The 26,794-nt window shown below is 39.8% G+C and overlaps 1 long non-coding RNA gene across 2 annotated transcripts in view; it reads left to right on the forward strand.

The window, feature by feature from the left end:
- Positions 1–26,794, forward strand: part of LOC138924202 (uncharacterized) — a 92,360-nt gene that overhangs the window by 54,345 nt on the left and 11,221 nt on the right. The window contains exons 2-3 of one of the 2 annotated variants that reach the window (XR_011438960.1): positions 7,355–7,427; positions 11,698–11,835. This is a non-coding gene — a long non-coding RNA (uncharacterized lncRNA). The remainder of the gene's footprint in view (positions 1–7,354; positions 7,428–11,697; positions 11,836–26,794) is intronic. The other variant, XR_011438963.1, reaches the window with a different exon arrangement.

Here is a 26,794-nt window from a genome sequence, read left to right on the forward strand (position 1 = left end):
ACACACACAACTTTGCAGACTCAGTTTAACCAGGGAGCTTTTTACCCACTGCATTCCCTCCCTCACTTTTGATTTCAATATTGATAGCACGCCCCCTGGTTCCCATCTTTATGGTAATAGTTGCAAATGAATACATTTAACGACTTGGGGGGCGTTTCCAGCGGTCAGCGGCAGATAACTTCCCAGGACCACTTCTCCCCAGGACCCTCCCACCTCCCCTCTTAATTGTGGGACTTTTCATAATGTGCACAATACTATTAAAATTTCATATTAGCAGTGTGTATGGTGAACTTTGTAATGGGAAATTCAATAGCTGCTGTAAATATTAATGGAATATGAAATGAAGCCGCAGCCTCGACCAGCCCTGACAGTAAAACGGAGTGAGCATGTGGCGGCCCCGGGGCGAGAGAGGCCTTTCCTCTTGTCGCTCTCGCTTTATTACATTAGCGCGGGCCTCCTCGCGCAGGCGTGGGCTCAGAAGCCGAGGCGCCGGGTCACCCATGACAAATGTCCCCGTGTCTCGCCAACAGGCCCTGCCTGGCCCTGCCACTCCATCTGCCCAGCAGGCCCCCGGAGAGTGCTTGCGGGTGTCAGTTTCAGGTAAAGAGCTCTTGAAAGCGCAAAGTCTCCAAAAAGGTTACAAGGATTCCAGCGCCTCCTCAAGGCCCCGCGGCCCGGGTCGCCGCTACCGCAGGAGGGGTCTGCACCCGGCGGGCGGGGGCAGGGAGGTGTGGGGGCGTAGAGGGGAACCCCAAGAGAGTTTCTGGGACGGGCAGTGCTGATAGGCCAGCCAGATCCCTACCTCCTACCTCACCTCGATCCCTCTCCGCCTCCTGCCCAGAAGGGCTTCAGAATTGGGTATTGGGCTGGGTGGGGCGCTTGGGAGGGGGCTGGAGAGGGCGGTCCAGACTGGATCGTCCAGGTCCCGCGCTGTTCTAGTCTCCACCTGCCCCCACGTGCGCAAACTTGGCACCCGCCGTCCGGGCGAGGCTGCTACAAGGTGTGTGTGTTGGGGGCGGGGACTGGTTTGCAGTAATCTAAGGTCGCTCGGACCCCAGGCCCCTGGGTCGCCAGGGCAGTCTCCGCCCTGGTGTGGAGCTTCGGAAACCCGGACGGGAGGGCGTGCGGGGAACCGCTGGGAGGAGCAGCACTAAGGCCGCCACTGCTGCCGCGATTGGGTCAGTTCCGAGCTGGGGGCGCCGCCGAGGAGGGTTCGGGGAGGCACCACGCGCTGACAAACGTGGCCGTCAACACCTCGAGCTGCCCTGGCGAGTTGTTTCAACAGGCTGGGAAAGATCGGTATTTTGAGTGGCAGGCGACGCCTTTCTTCACTCCCAGTATTTATGTTGTCCCGACCGCACTTATGAGAGCTTAGTTTTAGAGGGGACATTAATCTTCACTTGTTAAGAGATAGCCTGTCAGCATTTACCCGGGGCTTTCCCACTCTCGGCGTTGGATGCCCTCCCCAGCGCCGACACAGGCGCGCAGGGGCGCGGGGCCACGTGCGACAGGGGATACGAAGCCGAGGTTAAACTGGGGCAAGGTGAGCGTGTGGGAGACGCCTGGCGCGAGCCGAAGGTTACAGTCAAAACCGCCTGAAATGACAGCCCAGCCTGGGCCGGCGCTCTAGAGGGTCCTGGCACCAACCCCTGTTATTTTTGCCTATTTGCGAGTGGGGAGAGTGGAATACTTAATCATAACCAGGAGCTTTTTCTTAAACCACAAAGCACGCGGGCGCTAACACCCTCGCTGCGAACTCAGGGCGATTGTCTTCCTGTTTCCCTCTTGCTGACCCCCAAGTTTCACCGGTGTGAAGTCGTCCAGGATCTTCTCTTGACCATCAGCTCTATGGGGTCACTTTTCTCTTTAGTTCACGGGGGGCGCCCTCGTTTTAAATGATTTCCTGTCCAGTAATTTTCCCCCCCAACGAATTCAGAATAGTTCCCTCATCCACTCCAGATGCACGCACACTGCAGAGCTGAAATGAGCTGAAATAAGAACAGAATTGAAAGAACATGGGTTTGCTTTTGCACCAGGGGCTTCACTGCAGGAGTAGTTTCAACAAGGTATCCACGTTTTCGAGAGCCATTGAAAAGCTTCAGGCTTGGTTTGCATTCTCCCCGACCTTCTGGACAGTTCCTCCACCCCCCACCGCTGTTATTTGTACACCCCCTAGTGAAATAGCTGTGCCTCACTGTTTCTGTGGCGCCATTAAATCTTCTTCCTTCCCCGGGAACATGCAACTTCTTTCCCTTGCCCTTTAAAAGAGTTACACTTTCGGAGAAGACTTAAAAAAAAAAAAAAAAAAAAGGACAAGAAATGGATATAGGTTTTGTAAGTGTTAAATAACTTTCTCAGCGTGTATTAAAGGAAGATTGTATTTTATCAACAGCTGATTGATGCCGCCGTGTGATCCTGTCGGTTTGTCTATAGTATCATATTTATTTAACCTGCTGGGGCACTGTGTTCAGGGGCAGCCTGCTCACGCTGACAAGAGCATGCACATTACACACTACCCCAGGTATTTTGATTGATTGTTCCCACCCCAAAGCCTTTGGTTCATAATTTAGCACAGCAGGTTCTGCATCACAGACTAGGTTTCAAAAAAAAAAAAAAAATTCCTGTAAGAGATTTCAATGAACAACTACCGCCAAGAAACCTTTCTCCACCTGCAACCCCCAAATATTTTAAATACCTCTTGAAATGGTTCAGCTTGTATAATTACAGGGCACACAACCTTTATTTACCCTGGTTCCCCAAGTGTGATCAGATTATTCATTTTAATTTGTGGTTGGACCAACATTTCCTTAGCTGGGGGGTGGCATGGAGGTGGGGTGTGGGTGGGGAAAATGTGAAAGATTGTGGGCTTTCTGTTTGTTCTCTTCCTTTCAATAACAGGTCTAGGATGTGGAAGCAGGAGAAAGGCAGACAAAATGGTTCTTTTTCACGGGCAGTCTCCTGAGGTTGCATTGGGATTTAATTCATGAAGTCCTTTGGCAGCAGACTAGATTTTTCCTACCAGTACTCAGTCCCCACCCACAGCCCCATGAGTGAAGAAACATTTTTTTTACAAGTGACAAACTGTCCAGTGTGCAGAATAAGCTTCCATGATATTCGTGTCTTTTCAAGTAAATCATGTGGGCACATCCTAGAGGTTCTGGAATCTGTGACCTGAAATTAGTATCACCTGCTGAAGGACCAATTAATAATTATTTCCTATGAGATTTCTTTAAGGAAGAAGACTTCTCCTTGACTTTTTTTGATTACACCAATAGAGTGCATGTGTATGTGTACTAACCAAAGTGTGCTCAAAAAATATTTTTTTTGCTATAATGAAAATGGGACACATTTTTTTCTGTGTATCTTCTTGGATTACTATTATTCTGGCTCGCAATGGTTGTGTGTGTGTGTAAAATGGAAACTTCAAATGTGTGCTATGTTCCAGTAATTGAAATGCTATGTATTGTGCTTGCTATTTTTACATTTGTCCTTTAGAAACTCTTGGGATGACTCTTGAAGACTTGAAAGGCAGTCTTAGCACTATTAGGTATCTTTGTCCATCATTCTAGCTCGGATGGGAAGGTCATTACCAAGGTGGTTAATTGGATATGTATATAATGCTACACCGGAGGGTGGAGATACACAGCATTTAAAAAGATATTAATTGCATAATTGCCCCCCAAATAAGTCAACACTTCTGAAGTATTTATTTTTCCCTTTAGGTCTTAGGTTAATATTGGGGGAAAAATTAATATTTTATTAATATTGGGCAACAACTGGCAACATTTATAATTAAAACTTTCTTCATCATTAATTCATTCATTCATCCTCATTCTTTAATATTATTAGTCACAAAAGTGCATCTTTTTTCTTGATTGTACTTTATAATGATGGTAAAGAAATTAACCAAGTGTGATCCACACTGCATTCCAGTTAATTTTTCCTTCTAGCAAATATCCCTTATGTTTGGGGCAGGTTTGGGAGACCCAGAGGGTATACCTTCTTTGCTGATAATATCATGTTCAGCAACTTTTTTTATCCCAAAATATTGCTATTTACCCTTGGATGATGTTCAATGACAAAACCCAAAATATTTGCAAAACTCCAGGAGATGCATCTTTCTGCTGAGAAAACAACCATTATCAAAAGTAAGTATAGACACAATATCCAGAAAGAAAGAAAAAGGGCAGGCTGACAAAGGAAATATTTACCTCTGACTCACTGGCATCCGGGGGGACTAAGGCAGGTCAAGCAAGTGAAGGAAAGGCCAGTTTGCTTGAGGTGAACAAAATCTACACATTTTAATCACTTGAGCTAAAGAGTTTTGAGATACTGTATGAGTCGATTTGCAGCCATTTTCCAAAACGTTTTAGAAATCATTGGTTTGCACTAAAAATAAACCTTTTAAAGCCACCGACCACTAAGTTTCTTTATTAGAATACAATGTACGTTCCCCATAATCATGAAGAAAATACTTTCACCTGTTGTCTCCTGGGGACACGAATTGGGCGCAGTCCTATTTCTTTTTAAGGAGATGCTTTTACCTGTTTAATACATGCTCACACGCAGACACACATACAAATTAACTTATTTAAAGTTTAGCCACTTGCTGGCTGTGCAGCCCTGGGTAAGTTACTCCCTTTCTCTGTTCCTCAGTTTCCCAATCGACTGAAATTATAGAGTATCCATCTCAGGGGTTCCTGTCGGGAGTGAGTTAACACATGTGAAGCTCTTGAAGCAGTGCCTGACGTGACCTTCTTTCTAGATTCGCATCAGCTATTATTATGGCCCATGGTATGCATTCGTGTCTTACTAATACCATTATTAGCAATAGTGGTTTTAGTTGTGGTCACCCAGAATGTCATGACCAGACTCTAAAACTTAAACTGTAAATTTGAAGTGCTTCTATTGAGGCATTGTGCTCAAATCTGTACTATCTGAAGTGTAAAATTGCCTCTGAAGAGGCAAAGTGATTTCTGTCTTTCTCGCTGTCTCCCTAGGCCCCAGACACACTGAGGAACCTTTTACATAAATGCCAAGCTAAAATGTAGCTCCAGAGAGTGGCAGGTACACCAGTGAAATGTTTGTACGCCAAATCACAGGAAGATGCCATCAAGAGCCCATAAAAAGGCCAACAGCCATGTGACTTGCTCTCCAGCCACTGTGTTTGGTAACGGTGCCAGCATGTTCCTTCCTCATTTTGCCTTCGGTACCTAAGTCCTTCGTAGCGTATTTTAACATCCTCTGGGCTTCATGATGCTTTTCCTATGTGCCAGGCACTGTCCTCCATTAGGCTATTCAAGTTTAAATTTATTCTTAACACAAAGAGTTATTTCCTGATAATATGTTAGAATATTGATTAAAAACTAGGATCTTGATGTGAAAACAAATGGAATTAAATAATAAAATGTTTCGGGATTTGATTTTTTCACATGTTGTCTTTTGAAGTTAAGACAAACCAGTTTCACTTGGGAATAATAGTATCAATAGTATCAGCATTCCCTTGACTATGGAGTATCTTTCTTTCTGCTTTTGAGCTGACCTACTGCCACTTCAGATAGTAACTTGAGATCAGAGCTAAAGTGAAAGCAGAGAGCTTGCAAGGCAGCTGACAGCTCCCCTCCCCTTTCCTTCTAGGTCACCCTGCACGGGCTACAGAATATGACTTGCTTGGGTTACAGTTAGATCACAGAACCCCGCGTATGAATAGTTTTCATTTTATGTCACTCCCCAAACTAAATCATGCAAACAAGCCAGGACAGGATCTGGTGTTTTCTTACACATGTTAACATTGACCTTGCCACTTTGAGCCACACCCCTCATCTCTTTAAATCAGCATTCCACATCCTACTCACATCTTTTCTTTTCAACCTGCTCCATGGTGCAAGACAGTCTGTTTTCACTCTGTACCTGTGCCAAAAACCCATGAGGTCCCCAGAAGCTGGACTTTGTGTGAGGTTAGTTCTGAAAAACAGGCATGTATTTTGCGCATCTGCTAAAATATTTCCTTCTAAATGTCATCTGTCATTGCTCTATTTGATAAGAAAGGTGAATCTCAGCAGTGTTAGATATTTTCTCATGTTTTACTTAATTTGCTGTTTTAGACCAGGGGAAGGTAACATTCGTGAAATATATGTAACATTCTATATGTCTTTTCATGATTGTTTCATAAACCCAGAAGGAACCTTTGGCTTTCTCATATTTGGACCAATAATAGGTTCAAAGTTGCCTCAAAGATACTAAACAGAGATGTTGGAATATTCGCAGAAAGGGAAAGCCACCATGGCAATCGGCTGTTTCCTGCATGTGACTGTTGAGATTTAGAGGGAATATCACGGTTCTCCTTTAACTCACATATAAATTCCTTTTTAAAACATTGCTCCCTTTGAGATTTGCAAATAGTTAAACTAGTTTACACAGTTCTTTTTCCCCTTCCTTTTAAGTACAGTTCTTAAGTAAGCAGACACTTTAACTCGCCACCCTATTAGACAGTTCTTTCTTTATTGCCTTTTCATAGCCCCACTATCAAAAATAAGATAATGCCCAAGATCTGGGACCTAATCAGCTTTCTAGCTGAGTTTAAAGAGTCTAGAGGCTGTTTAAAGGTAGCCCCGGTTGTGTGTGTGAGCCTACTGCGGTGTTTGCCCTGCCACATTTTGATGGAGAGGGTAATGTGTTTGCTAGATAAGGTGAAAGAGACCAGCCAAAAAAGCAAGGCTCTGTTTGATAAACCCTGACATTTTTAGCCATTTTTCACACACATGAAAGAAAGCTTTAAAACTCCAAGGAAAATAGGGGTGTCCATTCAAGCACGCTAATGTTTATCAAGACAAAAAAGGTAAATAAAGAAAATTGGCATCTTTTAGGCTATTAAATTAATTAGCTCTAGAGCTTATCATTAAATTGAAAAGCTGGATGAAATACAAGTCTATTTCTCGTTGTTGTTATTTCATGTGAAAGGTAAGTTCTTTACGTCAGCGTGCTTTAAAAAGACAGTTGTTTTGTTTGGCTTGGCTTGCCCTGGTGGAAGATTTGAGCCCTGTGTAAGGAAGTTCACAAACTGCAGTTAAACTTTTCTAAGGCTGATCTGCATGGACTTGGGATGAGAAATCAATCTGAAATTAGCATTAACGTGCATGATGACATTTTGTTAAGTGACCTGACAACAGATTGATAAAGCCCGAATAAAAATATGCCAGTTAGCATCTACTTATAATTAGAACTCAGTTCCCAAAGTCCACTTCATATAAGTTCATATACAAAGACGTTTTAAAATAAAAGAGTTTTACAATATAGAATGATTAAAAAATATTGGAGGTAAACTGTTGATTGCCTTATAATTTCTTTTTTCTAGAAAAAGTAAAAGAAGAAAATATCAGAGAGTTTCACAAAAGAGAGCTGTCTCTCAAAATAAGGATTTAAATGATGTAAGTATAAAGATAATTTTGGGCTCAATTTTTATACTTTGATCATTTTAAGTTCATAGAAGGAAATATCAACTCTAAATCAGTATCCTAGTAAGTTTTTCTAATTTTTTTCTTTAGAAAAGATACTTTTCTATTTCTTATTTTTCTAAATCAAAAGTATTTGATAAACTAAAGAAATGGCCTCAAATGATTAGTTCATCTATAGAACATTTTACGGTATAATCACTTGAGTCTCTAGAAATGTGTTTCTTCTATATATTAATCATTTTAAACATTTTAATGCGTTGATTTTAATAATCTATATGAGTGTGGATTTTTAGATGAATTTAATGTCAACTAGGGATTAATGTGAATTAATTAAATTGACTGTATCTTCTTTAATGAGAAAAAAGGATTTAGTTTTAATACTGATGATCTTAATAAAGCTTCTCTCTACTTGTCTGTATTTTCTCAACATTAGGAATTATTTTTATTAGAAAGTGAATTAATTTAATAATGGCAGAGTGGCAAAACATGAAATAAATCAAGCGATTGCAAACTGACTTTGCTATTGTTATTGAGGTTACTTAAACCAAGTAACTTTCAATTAAAAAGGAATCAATTTGTGTAAGCTATTTAAAAATAAAAACATAAATTGGGGTTCACATTTAATTTTCTTTAGAAACAGCCATTCAACAGAATTTGAAACAATATCTATGATGTAAATAAGTCTTGAACACGCTTGACTCCATTCTCTAAATAGTGAAAAGTCTCATCTTACAAATGCATTTCCAATAAAATTATTGTCCCAAGATATGCAGTACCATAAAGTATAATCCTAACAGAAATCTGGAAGGTCTCTGAAATTAACTCATCGCTATATTGAAAAAGATACACAAAACTCCACATATATGGAAGGCATAAGGTTTCACGACGCCTCCCATATAAGATGCAAAAAGAAGATGAACATTGGTTGAGCATGTCAGACCATCTTGTAGTTCTTACTCTTTATTTTTGGGGTTATTCACTGGAATGATAGTTTACGGTTCCTTTTTTAAATTAAATTTTTGTTTATTTAATATCATTTTTAAATGGAAGATGGAGAAAGAATACAGGGAGAATAGGGACTAGCAAAACCAAATCAAACCCAAACCACAAAAAACAAAAACACACAACAAACAACCCAGGCTCTTTTCCCTTCCCCCTTGTTTTCCACATTCCCATATACAGCCCACACTTAAATGGTCAAAACGCACATGTAGTGTCAGCTCCCCAGCCCCTCATGAAGGCTCCTCAGGAGTGAATACTTGGCTGTCTTTCCCCCATGCTGTTGGGGCCCTTGTCTTGTGTTTAAGAGTCTAACAAGCTAATCTCTCAATGCCCTACACTTACGGGAGGCTGCATGCAATAGATCCAGCAATGGATCAAGCATTTGACGGTTGCTGCTGGCATCTTGCAAGGTTCATCTTCCAACAAGTCAGATATATGGCTGGGTCTAAAACAAATTTCCTTATTAACTTTAAACCAAGTGCCCACAGAGGCCTGACAGGGATGATATATGGGTAATGTGGACCAGGTGTGATATCATTGGGCGTGGTGGGGACTATGGCAAACTGGAGAGTGCAGGCTTGTTCTAAAGAGGAGCACTGCCATTTACCTTTTATTAAACATAGCCTTATGGAAATGCAGATTTAATTTTACTGTAGTTTTTGATTTTTCAAGATCACCTGAAAATTCAGATTTTCAAAATTTGAAAGCAGCCATTTAAAAAATTATTTTGCAGTCCCAAACTAATAATCCAGGAGGCTGGATCTGGCCTGTGGGTCATTGGTTTGTTCCATTTGGACTGTCTGATGGCTAAATGTACCTTCTAGCATTAGTATCTTCCAACAGCGCTTCTCAAACTTTAGTGTGCATAAGAATCACCTGGAGAGCTCGTTAAACTCTAAAGATACACTTCTGGCCTCCACAGGAGAGATTCTGATTTGCATTGCCATGTCTATTCAGTTTTTCTGCCCATTTTTTAATTGAATTGTTTGGGTGTTTTTGTTATTGAGTTGCATGAATTCCTTATATATTTTGAATACTAACCCCTTATCAGATATATGGTTGGAAATATTTTCTCCCATTCTAACAAGTTCCCAGTTGATGCTGAGACTGACACTGGCCAATGAACACGCAAGTGGGGAGCTGGGCATATTGCTGCCTCCATGGTCTTGATAGTTGTGGCTATTCACTTAAGGATTAATCCAGGGGGTCTCCCTGACCCCTCTTCCTCTGCTTCTCCTCTTTCCCTCCCTCTCTCTGTCAAGATGACAACTTAGGGTTGATTGAAGCTGGCACTTTTGCTTTGGGACAGGAGAAGAAGTTCAGTATTGATGTTGTTGGATTCAGTCTTCTTAAGTTGGCAGAAAATGCTCAATCCTGTTTACTTATTTATTTATTATTACTTTTTAATTGAGATATCATTGGCATATCACATTGCGTAAGTTTAAGATGTACAATGTGTTGATTTGATACATTTATATACCGCAATATGATTAGCATCATAGTGTTAGCGAACACCTCTATCATGTCACATAATTATCATTTCTTTTTTGTGGTGAGAACATTTAAGATCTAGTCTATTAGCAACTTTGAAGTATATAATACAGTATTCTTAACTATAATCACTATGCTGTGCGTTAGACCCCCAGAACTTATTCATCTTCTAACTGCAAGTTTGTATCCTTTGACCAACTTCTCCCATTTCCCCCACCCAGGAGCCTTTGGTAACTACCATTCTACTCTCTGTCTTTATGAGTTGGGCTTTTTTAGACTCCACATATAAGTGATATCACACAATGTTTGTCCTTCTTTGTCTAATTTATCTCGTTTAGCACAATGTCCTCAAGGTCCATCACGTTGTCCCAAATGACAGGATTTTCTTCTTTCTCATGGCTGAATAATATTCCATTGTACATATATACTACATCTTCTTTACCCATTCATCCATCGATAGACACTTAGGTTGTTTCCATATCCTGGTCATTGTGAATAACGACACTATAAGCATGGGAGTGCAGACATCTCTTTGGGATCCTACTTCTGTTTCCTTTGGATACATACCCAGAAGTGAGATTGTTGGATCATATGGTATTTCTATTTTCAATTTTTTGAGGAACCTCCATACTGTTCTCCATAATGGCTGCACCAATTTACTCCCTACTAACAGTACACAAGGGTTCCAATGTCTCCACATCCTCAGCAAGACTTATCTCTTGATGGTAGCCATCCTAACAGATGTGAGGTGATATCTCATTGTGGTTTTGATTCGCATTTCTCTGATGATTAGAGATGTTGAGACGCTATTTGGATGGTGCCTTTGGAAAAATATCTATTCAGTTTTTCTGCCTATTTTTTAATTGAATTGTTTGGATCTTTTTGTTATTGAGTTGCATAAATTCTTTACATATTTTGCATATTAACCCCTTATCAGATTTATGGTTTGGAAATATTTTCTCTCATTCCATAGATTGCCTTTTCATTTTGTTGGTTGTGTTTTTGTGTGTGTGCAGAAGTTTTTTAGTTTGATGAGGGCCCACTTGTTTATTTTTGATTCTGTGGCTTGTACTCAATCCTGTTTAGAAGATAAACTCATCCCTAAATACTTTGCAGATAACCTGCTTCATAAATAAGTATATCCAATGATACATGGGTGATTACTTGGTGCTAGGCAATGTGCGAGGTAATTTGACGATACTACCTTCAGTCCTGACAAACTTTTCTGAGGTAGACATTCTCACTCCCAATTTACAGGCGAGGAAACTGAATCTCAGAGAGGATAAATAACTCACTCAAGGTCACACAGGTACCAAGTGACAGAAGAGAGATTGAAAGCAGGACAGAATGATTCCAAAGCCTATTCTCTTTCTGTGATACCCCCAAATTTATGTGCACACACATTAATATGACTTGACATAACGTAATATGATATGAAAATCATACCTTGCCCCATAAGGATTCAAAGTGATTAACAAAAATGCACATTATAAACACATTATAAATAAAATGTAAAACACATTAGAAGCAAACAAAATAAAACAAGAATGAAAGGAAGATGGAATACAAAATGGCATTCCATAAAATCTTTATTCCCTTGCGAATAGTGGGTCGTGAACTTAACTCTGAGTTCATAAAGAAAGAGCAGTCTCTAAGGGCACCATATTAATGGGTGATGTGGGCCATGTGAAGGCAGACATGAAGCTGTCTCACTTCCCAAATGGGACTCTCACCTGGTCTCCATCCTTAGTCCAGGATGCCCTCTTGGGACTACCTGAGAAGACTTTCACGGTGCTCATGGATCTACCTGTACCCAAGATCTCTGGAGAAATGATGGTTGATGCCTCTGAAGAACACTTACTGCAAATGACCCAGAGCAATCTCTATGGTATGGTAAATCTGAAGTCTGGGATCTTGTCCATTTAGTTCCATTTGTAATGTATCTGGCACAGCACTATAGATAGATAGGATTTTAGTTAAAACAGTATCATCATGTTGAGGATAATACTTCAGACTAATTGCTTTAGGTTAAATGTACAATCATGTCCTTCATATACTTCAACACTGGGAGTCATTTTTTGGTCTTTCATCTCATTTGTTTTAAGGTTCAACAAACTTAGTTGGTTGAAACATATAGAAGGGCTTTAAGATGAATGCTTTTAGAAGAAATATAAAGAGCCGTGGGAAAGAAACAAGATAAACACAAAACAGGAAGATTTCTTGATCAAGGGCAAAGAAGTTATCTTACGCTTGAAAAAATTTCCAGAGCTTAGTTTGCAAGTTTCCTCATCTGAAAATGAGGGGCTTGGTATTCTCCTGGTCTCTAAGTTTCTTTCTGGCTCTAGCACTGGGAAGGCGTTAGTTGGACTGTGATTTGATGGGATCAGAGATGAGCAAAGGAGAAAGAAGAGGGAGGAATCCTCAGAACACCAGAGCTGAGCGTCCATCCCAGATGTAGCCACGCAGTTTCCAAAGCAGCCTTGCAGCTCACAGGATAGACACATCACTCATTCTCATTTCATAGCTGTACACCTAGAGATCAGCTGGCTAGCTCAGAGCAGGGAATTCAACCCAGGCTGGAAGACAGTTCCAAAAAATTTAGATCTTCTGCCAAGTGGATTACTTGAGTCATCCTTCAACATCACATTCCAATTATAATGCTCGTGCAGTGTCGTGAGGCATTAATAGGGAGACTGGCCTGGGTTTTGCTTTGGGCTTTATACATCTGCCACATCCGTGTTTCCTAACTTCATCTGGGTTTTCAGAAAATATTTGGCAGAGGCTATCCCTTCAGTACTTGCTTTTTAAGTTGTTTCCAATATTGAATCTCAACCTGAAAAGATGTCCCTTCTTTTTTTGTTTAAACTTGTTTGGTTAGTACAAATAAAGCAAAACCAAGCAAGTAAACAAACAAGCACCTTTTGAGGCTTCCTCATTTGGCGGATGTGATAGCTTGTCCTCACAAGATTGGCTTCTGGCTTCTCCGAAAGCTGAGCTGGCTTGCCCAGTTCTTCCACAGAGCATGCTCTGAGATCTCTGGGATTGCTACGTCATCATGTCTCTTTCACATACTTTGATCTGGGTGCTGTTGTTTGTATTTCAGAGTGTATAGACAGCTTGATAGCTAGAAGCATATTTTAAACCAAATGAGTTTTTTCAAAAAGAGATAGTATCAAACACAAAACAAATCAAGGCACGTGTATCCTCTAGCCTGTTTATTTTGGGGCTATGTTGGCGGGGTGGTAGACATATACTGTTTTATCTACCTCTCATCCTTTCAGCTTCTTCTAGTTCTAGCACTTGCCCTGATTTTCCTGGGGAGCCATCTCTTTTCCACCATCAGTTCTTGGGGTTCTGGTGAAGCTGCCTCCATCATACTTCCTGGCCACAGTGATTGGTCCAGGGTTTGGCAAGCGGTCCATCAGAGCCGATCAAAGCTTGTATAAGTTAGGGTTAGTTTTGGTTTTCAGGAAAAGAGATCCCGAAGAAACTGGCTGAAACAAGATATGTGTTATTTCTCCCTGAAAAGCCCAGAGGTAGACTGTTTAGGGCTGATATGCTAGCTCTGTTAACAAGACTTTTTTTTTTTTAATTGACGTGTTGATTCCAAAATTTATATGAAAACGCAAGGGACCTAGAGTAGCCAGGAATGTTTGTAGAAGAAGAATAAAGTTGGCGGACTTAAACTACTTGATTTCAAGACTCAGTATAAAATTACATAATAAAGCAGTGTTGTATGGTATGAGGTAAGATAAATAAACCAATAGATCAAAGTGCAATCTTACAAATAGTCCCATATATACAGAGAGAGTGAATTTTCTACAAGGACACAAAACAATTAAGTGAAAAACAAAGGAGTGTTTTCCATAAATGGTTCTGGAACAATTGAATATCCAAGTGATAAACATGGTACCTACGTTACACAATATACAAACAATAATTTCAGATGGACCATGGAGCTAAAGTAAAAGCAAAAATTATAAACTTCCAGGAAAAAAAGAGACTAAGAATATGGAGTAGGCAAATATTTCTCAGAATATAAAGGCATTAAAATAAGATAAAAATTAGATATAAAAAAACATAAATTACTTCATCAAAATGTAAGTCCTGTATATAAAAAGACAATATTACGAGAATGAATAGGATTTGTTTTTGTCTCCATTTTAAAAAACTTTGCTATAATTTGGGCTCTTTACTATTTATCAAAATGTATAGTTTTTTGAACTTTGCTTCAAAATGGTATGATTTAACTTGCTTTCTCTCCCTAAAACTTTCCTTGTTTTTTTTTTGTTGATATTAAGCATATACGTTACTCTGTGGCTTTTACCTCTCAAACCTCAGATTTGCTAACTTCTGTATCATCAGAATATTATTTGCCTTTCTACATGTACGAGGACTTAGAGCCAATTCATTCCATCCGTGCAATTACCTCTCTGTCTATAAAGATCTCCACTGGGATTTCCTTGGAAATATTTCAGTGATAGCTTCATTTTGCAGACAAAGAAACCTGAGAGAATAAAACATTTCCTGGAAATTTGACAGTCTCAGCGCTGAAAAGTTAAGCACTGTAAATTTAACAGATGCAAACAAACTAGTCCTCCTAAAACTGATGTCAGAACATCCCCTGAATTCCTATTTGATTGCAGCTCCCGAGACAGATCTCATTGGAAATCACTTCCCATTCTTAGGTTCTTCTGTGCAATACCTGAATGTTGCCAATTAAACCTGTAGGAGAACTACCTTATGAATAGCTTTCAGATGGGGCCTGTGTGTGTCTGTGTGACTATGTATTTAGCATACCCTGAGGGTATGCGTTCTTTCTGAATAAAATTTCTTAAAATTCTTAAAAAAAATTCTTAAAATTCTACTTTTGCTATGATTAAAACGTGATCTTGTTAAAAGGGAAGAGAGCTGGTCGATAGGGGAACAATGGTGGGGCAAGAGAATGTCTGGTTTCCCACTGATTGTGTGTAAATATGGCGTCTACTTTTCTAACAGACATCTCCTGAGACTGATAACACTTTGCATTCACATAGTGGGCTGTGTTTTATGAAGGATTTTCATAGCCATGGTATTGTTTAATCCTAGAAAAATGTTACAGCTCTGCTAGTTTATAGTCATCTTATGGTTTTATGTACCCTCTCCCAATGTAAATCCTTCAAAGTATTAATGCTAAAGTTCCCTGATGGGAGCTTGGACTGGTTTTCCTCCCAGGAACATTCACGCAATTATATTTAAGCTTCATGAGGTTCTATGATGCCTCATGTATTTGACTGTGGCCACCCCATGTTCAGAGGTTGTCCAGAATCTGTTCACACTTCTCCAAGCACCCATCCTCGGCAGTGTTCTGGGACTGGCATCCTGCCAGAGTGATCCAAAGGGACAGATCTTTCTTTGCTCTGTCCCAGTACAGACAGGCCTGGCGTGCGTCCTAAACCTTGTAAACAGAGGAATGAAAGGGTAAGACCTCATTCTCCCTAAAGTTTTTTTCTGAGCAGGTAAGGGTGGTCCTCGTAGGCCTGCTTCCACACTCCAGTGCTGCCTCTGTTCCCGCCTGCTCCCAAACCTGGTTCTCCAGCCCTCCCCAAAATATCCTGTGTTCCTAATCTCCCTCTAGAGATTTTCTTCACTTGACGTTAGCCAAAGTCATTTTGTTGTTGTCTCCTCTCAAAGAACCCATCTATGTAAGTTCTCTTTTGGAAACATGAACCCACAGTGATCAGGTCTAGTTTGCTGAAGTAGTTTGCAAGTGAGACTGAGAGAAACTTTCAGTAACAGTACCCTGATTCTTGTGAACAGAAAGGGGACTGTGTTGGAAAAGAGGACTCTTATGGCCTTTTGCCAAAATAATAGTATTCCTGTTTCCGTTCTTACAATTTCCCTGCCAATCATAGAGATGAGCTAGGTTGTATTCATACCAGTTATCACGGAATTCTGATTTAATATCAAATTATGCACAAAGCTGACCATTTCCCAAGCTGGGTACATAATAATTGTGCCTAGGATTTTCCAGGTGTCAAGGGTTATGGTAAGCCCTATCCATGCATCATCTCATTTAATTCTGAAAACATCATGATGAAGTAGGTACTGTTATTATCCTCATTTTACTGATGGAGAAATAAACAGGGAGGTTAAGGAAGTTACCGGTACGTGGCAGAGCCAGCATCCAACTGAGGTACCAAGCTACACTTTATACCACGTGCTCTGTGCTGATATAATAATCATGCACTGGATAATAAGGCCTGTTTTCTGATTACATAGACTGTGGAAATAGATAATTTTTATTCTTAATGTTTATTCTTAGCACCAACCACACATTTAATTAATAGATTTCCTATTTATTTCATTTGTTTATAAAAATATGCTTCGCTTTTACGATTAAATGACTAAGTGGCAAGGACTATAACTTACTTAATTATGTATTGCTTAATTGGTGTATTAGTTAATTATATGGAGTTAATTTTTAAAATTAAGTAATTGTATTTTATAACATGTTACTGTGCCGATGTCAATCATATTTCTATGTTAATTTTGAAACTTTGACTCAAGTATTATTAAATGTATAAATAATTTTAATACTAAAATTAGTATAGGTTATTAGTAAGATTATATTCACACACACACAGAACACACACACACACAGCTCAAATCTCTTAAAAACATTTATTTACAATATATGCAAAATATATTAAATATTAAGAAAAATATGCAAGTAACTTGTAAAAGTGAACTTCAATTTTGAGATTAGTGTGGAAATTTTATTTAATTTTAGTATTTCTTCGTTTTAGTATTCTTTCCTGTTATTTAAATGAAATAATTCTGTTTGAAAACCTACTGTTAGAAAACGACTTCACTATGTTGTCAGCTTCTTCAGGACAGAGTCATTGTTTTATATTTTTCATGTGGAATAGTTCCCGGCACGATAAATGTTTGTTGAATTTCAATTTTGAATTTAAGTGAAATGATGCTGAAAATTTTACATTAGTTAAAGCCATTCGTCTGAATTGAAACCAGTAGTTGCTATTTTGCATAGGGGAATCATTAATACTCAGGTTTCTAGTGAGATTATTTTAGTGATAGTACAAAATGAAACATTTCTTTTCCTTTGAGTTTTCTCTTTCAATCATGCATGGCTTAGTTGTTAGGCTAGTGTCTTTGACTCAAATGAAAATTATAAAATTTGTTATCATTAGGATTTCTAATACTTTATGGGACAAGAAATTAATAAATTTAATACTACCCCTATTTTGTGTGTGTGTGTGTGTGTGTGTGAGGAAGACTGGCTCTGAGCTAACATCTGTTGCCAATCTTTCTCTTTTTGCTTGAGGAAGATTATTGCTGAGGTAATATCTGTGCCAATCTTCCTCTATTTCATGTGGGATGCCTGCCACAGTGTAGCTTGACAAGTGGTTCTAGGTCCACAACCGGTATCTGAACCTGTGAACCCTGGGCCACCGAAGCGGAGTACGTGAACTTAACCACTATGCCACTACGCCGGCCCCTGCCCCTGTTTTTAAGAACAAAGAAATTGAAGCCCAGAGAGGTTGAGTGATTTATTAATGTCACACAGCTAGCTACTACCAGAAGTGGCTATTGAGTATAGTGACTCTGGATCCCAGTTCAGTGTTCCTTCTACAGAACGTCTTTAGAAGAGATCTCTTCACAGAATGTCTTATTAAATGATTAGAAATAAATTATTTCTCATTATTGAGCTTAACACTTCCCTACTAATTTCTCCATTTAGACCCTTATTCAATGTATATGAGCTATAAAGAAAACAAAGTTATCTTGTGGGCCATTTTAGGACAAGAATTTCCGGTGAAATACTTAAGGCATCTCCAATACTCGGGATGAGGAAAGCTTAATTCTCCAATGCACTGCTGTGGAATTATAGGTTGGTACAACCTTACTGGAGAGAATTTAGCAAGGGCCATCAACAACCTTAAAAAGTATATTCCCTTCAACCCAGAAGTTCCATTTCTAAAATGTTATCCAAAGGAAATAAAATCTGCCAAGTGCATTGACATACACACACAGCTACGCACACACACGTATTCATTGTAGCATTGTTTAAAACAACAATAAACCAGAAGTATACTGAACGTCGGTCAATGGGGATTGGTTCTGACACATACTTACCATAAATATGCAAAGAAAATGAAGCCTTTCTATTTCTTGGCATCTGATTGGAGGTTTTCATGAGGCCCTAACTTATTGGAGGGGAAAAGTTGTAGTGGAGTTAATGATGGGTGACTGGACTTTCCTTGTGCCACTTAAGGAAATTACAGTCTTATATGCTTTAAACTCTCCCTCTTTCAGGCCAACACACAGTCTTTTGGGTTTCTTTCCTTTCCTGCTGCTTGTTCCCAAGGTAGCATCTAGGACGACCTTGTGGTGGCTGGGGTCGAAGGAGGCTTGGTTTTACATAACATCCTCTATATTCTTACTGTTCTGCTCCCATCTGGCCATTTTGGAGTAATATTCTTGGGTTCACTGTTGGAATATATAGTCTCAGACACTTGCTCTTGGTCTCAAAATGTAACCCAAATCCATTATCCATTCTCTTTTTCTTTGATGGTAAATATGTTAGGCTCCTAGCTGCCCAGGTAGAGACTAAATTTTCCAGGAGTCCTTTGCAGGTAGATGTGCCCATGTGAATAACACAGTAGAATGCAAGCGAGATACACCACTTCCATGCTCAGGTCTTAAAACATCGTACCTACACTCCTCTGAGTTTTCTTTCCACTTCCCATGAGTTGGAAAACTTTCCAACTTTGGCCCTGAAATAGTGACTATGAAAACTGGGGGAGGGATCTCTGAACAGTCACGTGGAACCTCACAACCCTCCTTCTCACTCAAGACTGTTACGGGAGACAGAAATAAAAATCTCCATTCTTAAAGTCATTGCATTTGCGGCTATCTCTTTCTTCCTACATCTCCCATCTTCTTTTTAATTTGTTTACTCCTTCGTTTTGGTGGAACACATTCTCTGATAGCTTTTGAGAAAAAGTGCACGGGAGGAAAATTTTAGAGACGTATCTAAAAATGCCCTTATTCTAGCCTTTAGTTTTATAACTAGTTTGGCTGGGTATAGAAGTCTAAGTTAGAAATCATTTGCCTTCAAAATTTTGAAATTTTTACCCCAGAGAATAAATTTCCAGTTCTTTTTTTCTAGGATGAGGGAGGGATCTTTTTGGGCTGTGTGATCTGGGGAAAAGATGTAGAGATTTGACTTATTCTTAAACAGATTTTTCAACCAATTTTCCTTATTTTACTCTTTCCTTATTTTACTTTTTTGGTTGTGTGATGCATTTGAACAGATCATACTATTCTCTCATCTTCTCTCTTTTGACCATAGCATACGAATTTGCAAAAATGGATGAGATTGGGGCTGCTGTCCTGGATTTTGGAATTAAGTGAAATGAGAACTGGGAATACCATAATCAAAAGTCCAACCTCAGAAGTAATGCTAACTTCTCTATTGACATAGTGAACTGCAGACTCAACAACACTCTGCCTTTCTCTTCAGGAGCCAATGTGCCTTCTCCAAAAATAGCGCAGTGTTTGGAACATCATAACGCACGGGCTCGACAAGGTCCCAGTATTTGGGATGACTATCAGTCCTCTTGGTGACCAAAGCATTTGTGGGATGGTTTAGGGGTACTAGAATTTCAGGATGGGAGGAGATTTTAGAGGATGTCTGATCTAGCTGCCATCAAATGCTGAGATAATATCTACCCCATGAATGTCAAGACATTTTATGGATGCAGGTTGAAGACTTCCAGTGAAAATACATTCCTGAGAATAGCCAAGCGGAAGTCATCTATGAAGACCACAGATTCCCCTTCCTAGGCTGCCATTCTCTCTCCTGACACCCTAAACAGTGGACTCCTGCTCTTGAGGTGCCCACTGAGCCATCTAAGTAAAAGATAAGAGCATCAGTTGTTACCACTCTGTGGGTCATATGCATTTTAATTAGGGCTTCCAGAACCCTGAACAAATATAGGAGATGGAAATACACATACCTATTAATAGTGGCTCGTCAGCCAAATGGAGTTAATACTGCCTACAATGAAGAGTTGTCTAAAGAGTTAAAGAGAATAAATAAAAACTGCCTAGCATGGGGCCTGGTAGCTGACACTATTGTGAAGGGAGAAGATTGTGGCAGAAATCTTACCTGCTTTCTCATGCATCTGCTTGCATGGGCTTCTGCCTGCTTGCAAGGCTACCCTGCCACAAAGGGAAAATTATCAACCCAAATTGCGATGCATCAGTTGATTTGAGCCTCAGAAATACTCCTGGATTCCTGAGCTACCTGAAATTGTGTATTTATTAACCTGCTTGGCAGAATAAAGCCTCGTTTCATCCTAGGCATAGTGGAATCCTGATGGAGAAGAATTCTACCAGGTGAGTGGCAGGGTGCAGGCTTGGCTGAGCAAATGCAAGAGTGTGTATTTTAATTAGTCTTTAGAATTTTTTTTTTACGGGTACAGGAAAAACAACAAAAACGTTAGACACTTGAAATCAGGTTGTTATATTTTGGGGAAAAAAAGCCAAGTAAAAAGAGAGGACAAAAAGTGTTCAGAAATTTTATTTTATTTGCTCCAAAGGTATCTGCATATTTACATGGAGTGGATAAGAGAATATCTTATGAAACCTGCTATAGATTGAATGTTTGCATCCTCCCCAAATTCAGACTTTGACATGCTAAATCTCAATGTGATGGTATTAAGAGATGAGGCCTTTGGGAGATGACTAAGTCAAGATAGGAGCCCTTACGAAGTGGGATTAGTGCCTTTATAAAAGAGACCCCAGAGAGCTCCCTCACCCCATCCACCATATGAGGACACAGGGAGTAGACAGCTGTCCGTGAACCAGGAATCAGGCTCTCACCAGACACGGAATTTGCCGGCATCTTGATCTTATACTTTTCAGCTTCCAGAACTGTGAGAAATAAATTTCTTTTGTTTATAAGCCACCTAGTCCATGGTATTCTGTTATAATAGTCCAAATGGACTAAGACAATACCCAAAAGTGCATAGAGCACAGCAATATTTCCAGAAATCTTATCCTATTCATATCCTAAATCACCTAGAAATTACTATTAGATGAAAGCAAAACTGGAAACTATCATTTTGTAGATATTTTAAAAGAAATGAATGTTCTAGTTATTAAATAGAGGTGGCTATTTGAAAATTAATCATCTTTGTCTTTCAGAATTTGACCCAGTAACACTAGCCCATTTACAAGTAGGGAAAATAGACTTTAAATTTTATTTAGAGGAAGGAGAGACTACATTTTAGAAGGTTCATTCTCTAGTTTTCAAAGAATATTTAAGGATGTGGAGAAGTAATTTACAAATTAAGCAAAATAAATCAGCTTAATTTTTAGAATATGATTCCAATTTTGTCAAGAATCTTCATTTATATATGAGCATAGGACAAAAAACTGAGAGTTTGTGCTACAAAATGTCTACAATGGCTTTGACAAATGTTTTGTTTTTATACTTTTTTTGGTATTTGTTATACTTTCTGCAAGGAATTTGCTTCTCTTTATGATCAAGAAAAAAATGTTATTTAGAAGAGGATTTGCTCTCTCAGTTTCTGCATCCATCTCCAAACACTTTATTTTTTCATTTTAAGTTAGATCTCGATTTTTATTAAATTAGAAACATTTTGGGCCTGCCCCGTGGCTGAGTGGTTGAGTTCATGCACTGTGCTTCTGTGGCCCAGGGTTTCACCGGTTCAGATCCCGGGTGCGGACATGGCATTGCTCATCACGCCACGCTGAGGTGGCGTCCCACATGCCATAACCAGAGGTGCCAACAACTAGAATATACAACTATGTGCTGGGGGTCTTTTGGGAGAAGAAGAAGAAGGAAAAAGAAAAGAAGATTGACAACAGATGTTAGCTCAGATACCAATCTTTTAAAAAAAAAAGAAACATTTGCACAGTCATCACAAGTTGTCCCCTGCTTTTGTAAACTCTTTTTTGAATGACACCTATTCTATTAAATTATTCATTTCTTAAAATAAGAGCCAACTCAACGCAAAGGAACATCCCATTGGATCAGATAACAAACTTCATTTTCTTATTTTGGCAGTAATCAAAAGGAGTTTGGGGCTGGCCTGGTGGTGTAGTGGTTAAGTTCACATGCTCCACTTTGGTGGCTCGGGATTTGAGAGCTCAGATCCTGGGCGCTGACCTAGCACTGCTTGTCAAGCCACGCTGTGGTGGCATTCCACGTAAAATAGAGGAAGATTGCCATATATATTAGCTGAGTGACAATCTTCCTCAAGCAAAGAGAGGACGATTGGCAACAGATGTTAGCTCAGGGCCAATCTTCCTCACACACACACACAAAGATTTTGATCATGTCACTACAAAGACCAAGAATCAATGCTTCTGTTTACACATGGTGCTGAAAATGCTGCTAGGATCATTTTACTGTGGGAGATGATAGAACGTTAAATCTAGAATGATCATGTGGATCATTCCAGAAGAAAGGAAAGCTCAGAGAAGTTGCACAAGTCCTCACAACCTTGATAATTGATAATTCTAGCATCTGTCATTCCAAACTGCCTCCATAGATCATTTGCTCTATCTTCACATACCCACAGCACATTACATGACTTGACAGGCTTGTCTTATGGAGGCTTCAGGTAAATAGTGGCTGACTTTTGTCATTTTAAAATAGAAGGAAATCCTCTTTCCTCAACAATCTTTTCTTCATACAAAATGCAAATTGATGCTAACTCACCCTCTCAGGCTGGATCCTTAACCTTGGAGGAGAACTTTAGAGGGAGGTACTTACCTATTTATCATAAGGACTGAGTATGGTAGTTTAAAGCCAGTGCCTTTAATTTTGAAAACGAGATTTTTTTTACTTACTCTTATGAAAATAACTCTGGCTCCAGCTTCAGAAGGCCTGGGTTCGTGTCTAGTTTCCTCACACAATAATATGTGAACTTGTTCAAGTTGCCTTCCCTCATTAACCAATGATAAAGGGCTAAGTAATCACAAGGCGTTTCATTAAAAAAATGCTTTATAGTTAAATTTGTCGTTTTCAAATGGCTCCTCCACTCATTCTAATTAGAGCAGCTTGAGTATCATGCTTCCAAAGCAGAACACTTTAAGTGACATTTACTTTCTCTCTTTCTCTCACAGACTGACATGCCGACACATATACCACTCCCTTCTACATTTGTTTCTGAAAACTTAACTCTAGGGTGACACAAGTTGCCACTTACTAATATGTGCATGTTGGGTGCAAGGATGAGCATCTTGAAGAACTAGATGGAAACTTGGTTGGAAAAGCACAGGAACCATCTAAGTGAGAAACAGCTGAATTGGGACAAGGACACAGAGTGAAAACTCAACTGGGTCTGTGCAAGGGGCAAGAAGACTGGCTTCAATTCACACCATCAACCCAATTTCCTTGCTGTTGTGTGGATATAAAGGCCACCTCTGAGAATGGTGCACAAGGGTCCCTGGGGGTGGGGGGAGAAAGGGCTGAAATCCTACCTGGTTGCCTGTGGCTGTGCTTGTGAGAAGGGTCACATTTTCCTAATTTGTATGAAGGTATCAGATGGATTAGAGGTGGAGCTAGTCTAAATTTCAGCAAAAACTACTGTGGGTAAATATTAAGTCACTGGCTAAGAGCTGATTTTTTATAGATAAGGCAGGGACATAAATGCCTAAATTATAGCAGGGGCTTAGATTAGATCAAGGAGCTTCTGTAAGAAACGACGGACTGCTGTCTTTCTAAGATGGTTCTAGATCAGCAATAATGCCAGCTTTAGTGACCCAACAGACTTCTATAAGATCATGGAGTCATTCCAACAGAACTCAAGTGTCTTGTTGGCTTAACCAGAAACTAAATGGTGCTCATATTGAGACAGAGTAAAACATATTATTGACAATTCATGTGTATAAAGGTTCTGAGATTTAGTGACTCTGAAATACCGTGACAAATGGGTAAAATATAAAAGAAAATATGAACAGATACTATTAACACTGAATCTCACTTGGCTTTCATGAGAGGGGTCTGGCAGAGCTTCCTCCTTACCACGGGTCTAACATCCTTGCGACTGTCCCTTTGCCCAATTACTATCTGTCTCCACTCTTTAAAAAACGTCCTTGATATGCTTTAGTTAGGAAGCAGACAAGATAAGGTCAAACAAAAGTCAGAGTAAGGTGGGATGCAATTCTTCTTCTTATGCATTCCAAATTACTAGGGAACGTAAGGGTTAACTATAAAGTATTCCACCTTGAACCCCCGCGCTCTCTTTATCTAGCACACCATAATAAAAGATCAAGAGTTCCTGCTTATTATCTTATTTTTTCCTGCTTGCTCCACCAGGCTAAGGCCCAGTCTGGTTATGGATTAACACGGTGATCAATAGTAAGCCTGCTGTCTCTCTCTCGGCAGGGGAAAATGAACTCAAAATGCAGTCAAACTCTTATTGATCAAGGATATAGGTCTCACTTTCATTACCTCTGTCTCCTGATAACCCACAAATAATGTGATGAGTTGCTAATCTCTCTGATTTTCAATGGACCCTTCACCCCTCTTGTCTGCACACTGCAGTTTTTATTTTCATTGGGATCCACACTCTGTGTAATTCATGTGGCACTCACTCTCACTCTCTTACTGTCAGACCTGGTCAATCAGAGCTAATAATATCACTCTTCACTGAGGATGGTGGCTCCAGCGAGTTGAAAGTATAAAGTCTCCGAACATGGCCAGGAAACGTGACGTGCAGCCTACCTCTTTCGGGGACAGAGAGATGTGATGTCTGCTTGGTGAAGCAACACTCAAATTGGTAGCAACCTTCTCAGGATCTGACTTGCTTTTACCAAAGTAGCTCCTGACTTTACAAATTTAACCATTCAAGTGTTTTGTAGGGCAAATCCTATCTTGGCTTCTGCTTCTCAGAGGACCTGAACTGATGTAGAACCTGAACTTTTTTACCACTATGCATATTGGCCCTCAATGTGGGCATGGGCAGTGGCAGAGGGGAGGGTCCTCTCACCTTGGTATCTAAATGACCCCAGAAGGTTTCCGTTAAATAGCTGTAGAATATACCATGGGATAAGCCAAGAAAAATGAGGATATTTGAAATAGGATACTTGTTGATTTCTTTAATTAAAGGTAGTGTGGTATGACAGAAACGGCATGGCTTTTGAGTCGAAAGCCCTAATTTCAGAGTCCTGGACTTTCTACTAACTCAGATAGAGAAAAGAGGATGTTGTGCTTGTCAAAAATAGATCACTTCACTTTTGTCTAGAAAATTCTTCTGTGCTTTAAGTTATGAGATGAAACCAAATCAGAGTTTTAACTCAGTTTTCTTCAGAAAATAATTGCTTTCAGAAGTACAGTTCCTGTTCACCTTCTTAATAACTTATCATGGCTTTATAATCTTTTTTTTTGGGTCTGAATCTTATTGCTTTTCTCAAAGCAAAGTAAAAAAAGAAAATCCGACTTTCACAGTGTGTCATGTCAGTCATACAAGTTAAGCATCGGCTTATAAGAGATCCTCAAGTGTAAAATGGCATCGAACACGGGTATAAGAATGACTGGACTGAAATTTATGATTTTCCTCAGCCAAATTATTAGAGCTAAATTAAAGCTAGCAACAGTTGCTTTACCTGTCTGATATAAAATCAGAGAAAATGCTCAACTAATTGAATCACTCTTGTGAGGAAAGTTGTAATATTTCCTGCTGCCAATCTGGTTAAAACAAATCGCAATGACACAAATAACGTGCTCACTCTTGGAGAAAATACCAGAGGACCAACAGCAACTGAGCTAATGAAATAATCTGCTTCCATTCAGCCTGTAGGGTCTGAATGGTGTTTTCCAGCTCCAATCCAAACAATTTGTACACCTGTTGAAGAGAAAATAAAATATGACAGTGGTACAAAGTCCGGGGGATTAGCGTGATTTGCGCTGAGCTCTTAAAGCTGAGGTAATTGTAGGTCTCATTTTCTTCTTTTGTTCTGCGGAGCAGCATTGGAAATTCGACAAGGAAGTCCTCTTCCCCCGTTTTTTCTAAGTAACTGGGTGGAAATTTCGCCAGATTTCCACCTTCCCTGTCTGCTGTGTCTCCTTTGAAATGCCCTGGTTTCATTTGGCTTTGGGGAATGAGAAAAAGGGAGCACCAATCAAGTGTAGACTTGACTTGGCAGATTCTGGAGTTACCTTGGCATCATGCTTTTGACCTCTTGTTCTAAAATCTGGAGATCAAAAGACCAGGAGAATGAGAGGAAAGCATACGTGGTTTAGGCTGTCGAGATAGCTTCCACTGCTTTTCATAAATGTGGAAGAAGAAGGCACTCAGCAAGCCCTTGTCCCTGCTCAGGGTCTGTGTGTTCCCATGGTGTGCAGTGTCATATACATTCAGGCTCTGATTTGCTATACTTCTCAAGCTGAACGTGCGCTACTGAATACCTTTGATGTTGCCATAATTGTGTGTGTGATCTTCAATCATGGATGTCATCAAATTTTATTAAACTTAATATAGATAAAACCAAGACATTATTGATTAGTTCTGCCATGTAAACCTCCCAGGCTTCCTCTTAGAGTGGTTTTCTTCTGGGGAAGCTGTCTTTATCCTTTCGATAATACTCATGCCCTCGGAGCCACTGTGGCTTCTGAATTTTCTTTTGAAGCCCACATCAATCATATAATTAAGACGTCTTAAGACAACTGCAGCAACCTCGCCATATTGCGAGGCGTGCTCTCTGGTCCGCTGCTGCAATTTTAATTCATGCCCGTCTTTCATGTGGGCATAATTACTGCTGTTCTTTGTTTAGGGTTGTTTTGTGGCATTTTTCTCGTTGAT

Source organism: Equus caballus, chromosome 1, assembly GCF_041296265.1.
Source record: "Equus caballus isolate H_3958 breed thoroughbred chromosome 1, TB-T2T, whole genome shotgun sequence".
Lineage (NCBI taxonomy): Eukaryota > Metazoa > Chordata > Mammalia > Perissodactyla > Equidae > Equus > Equus caballus.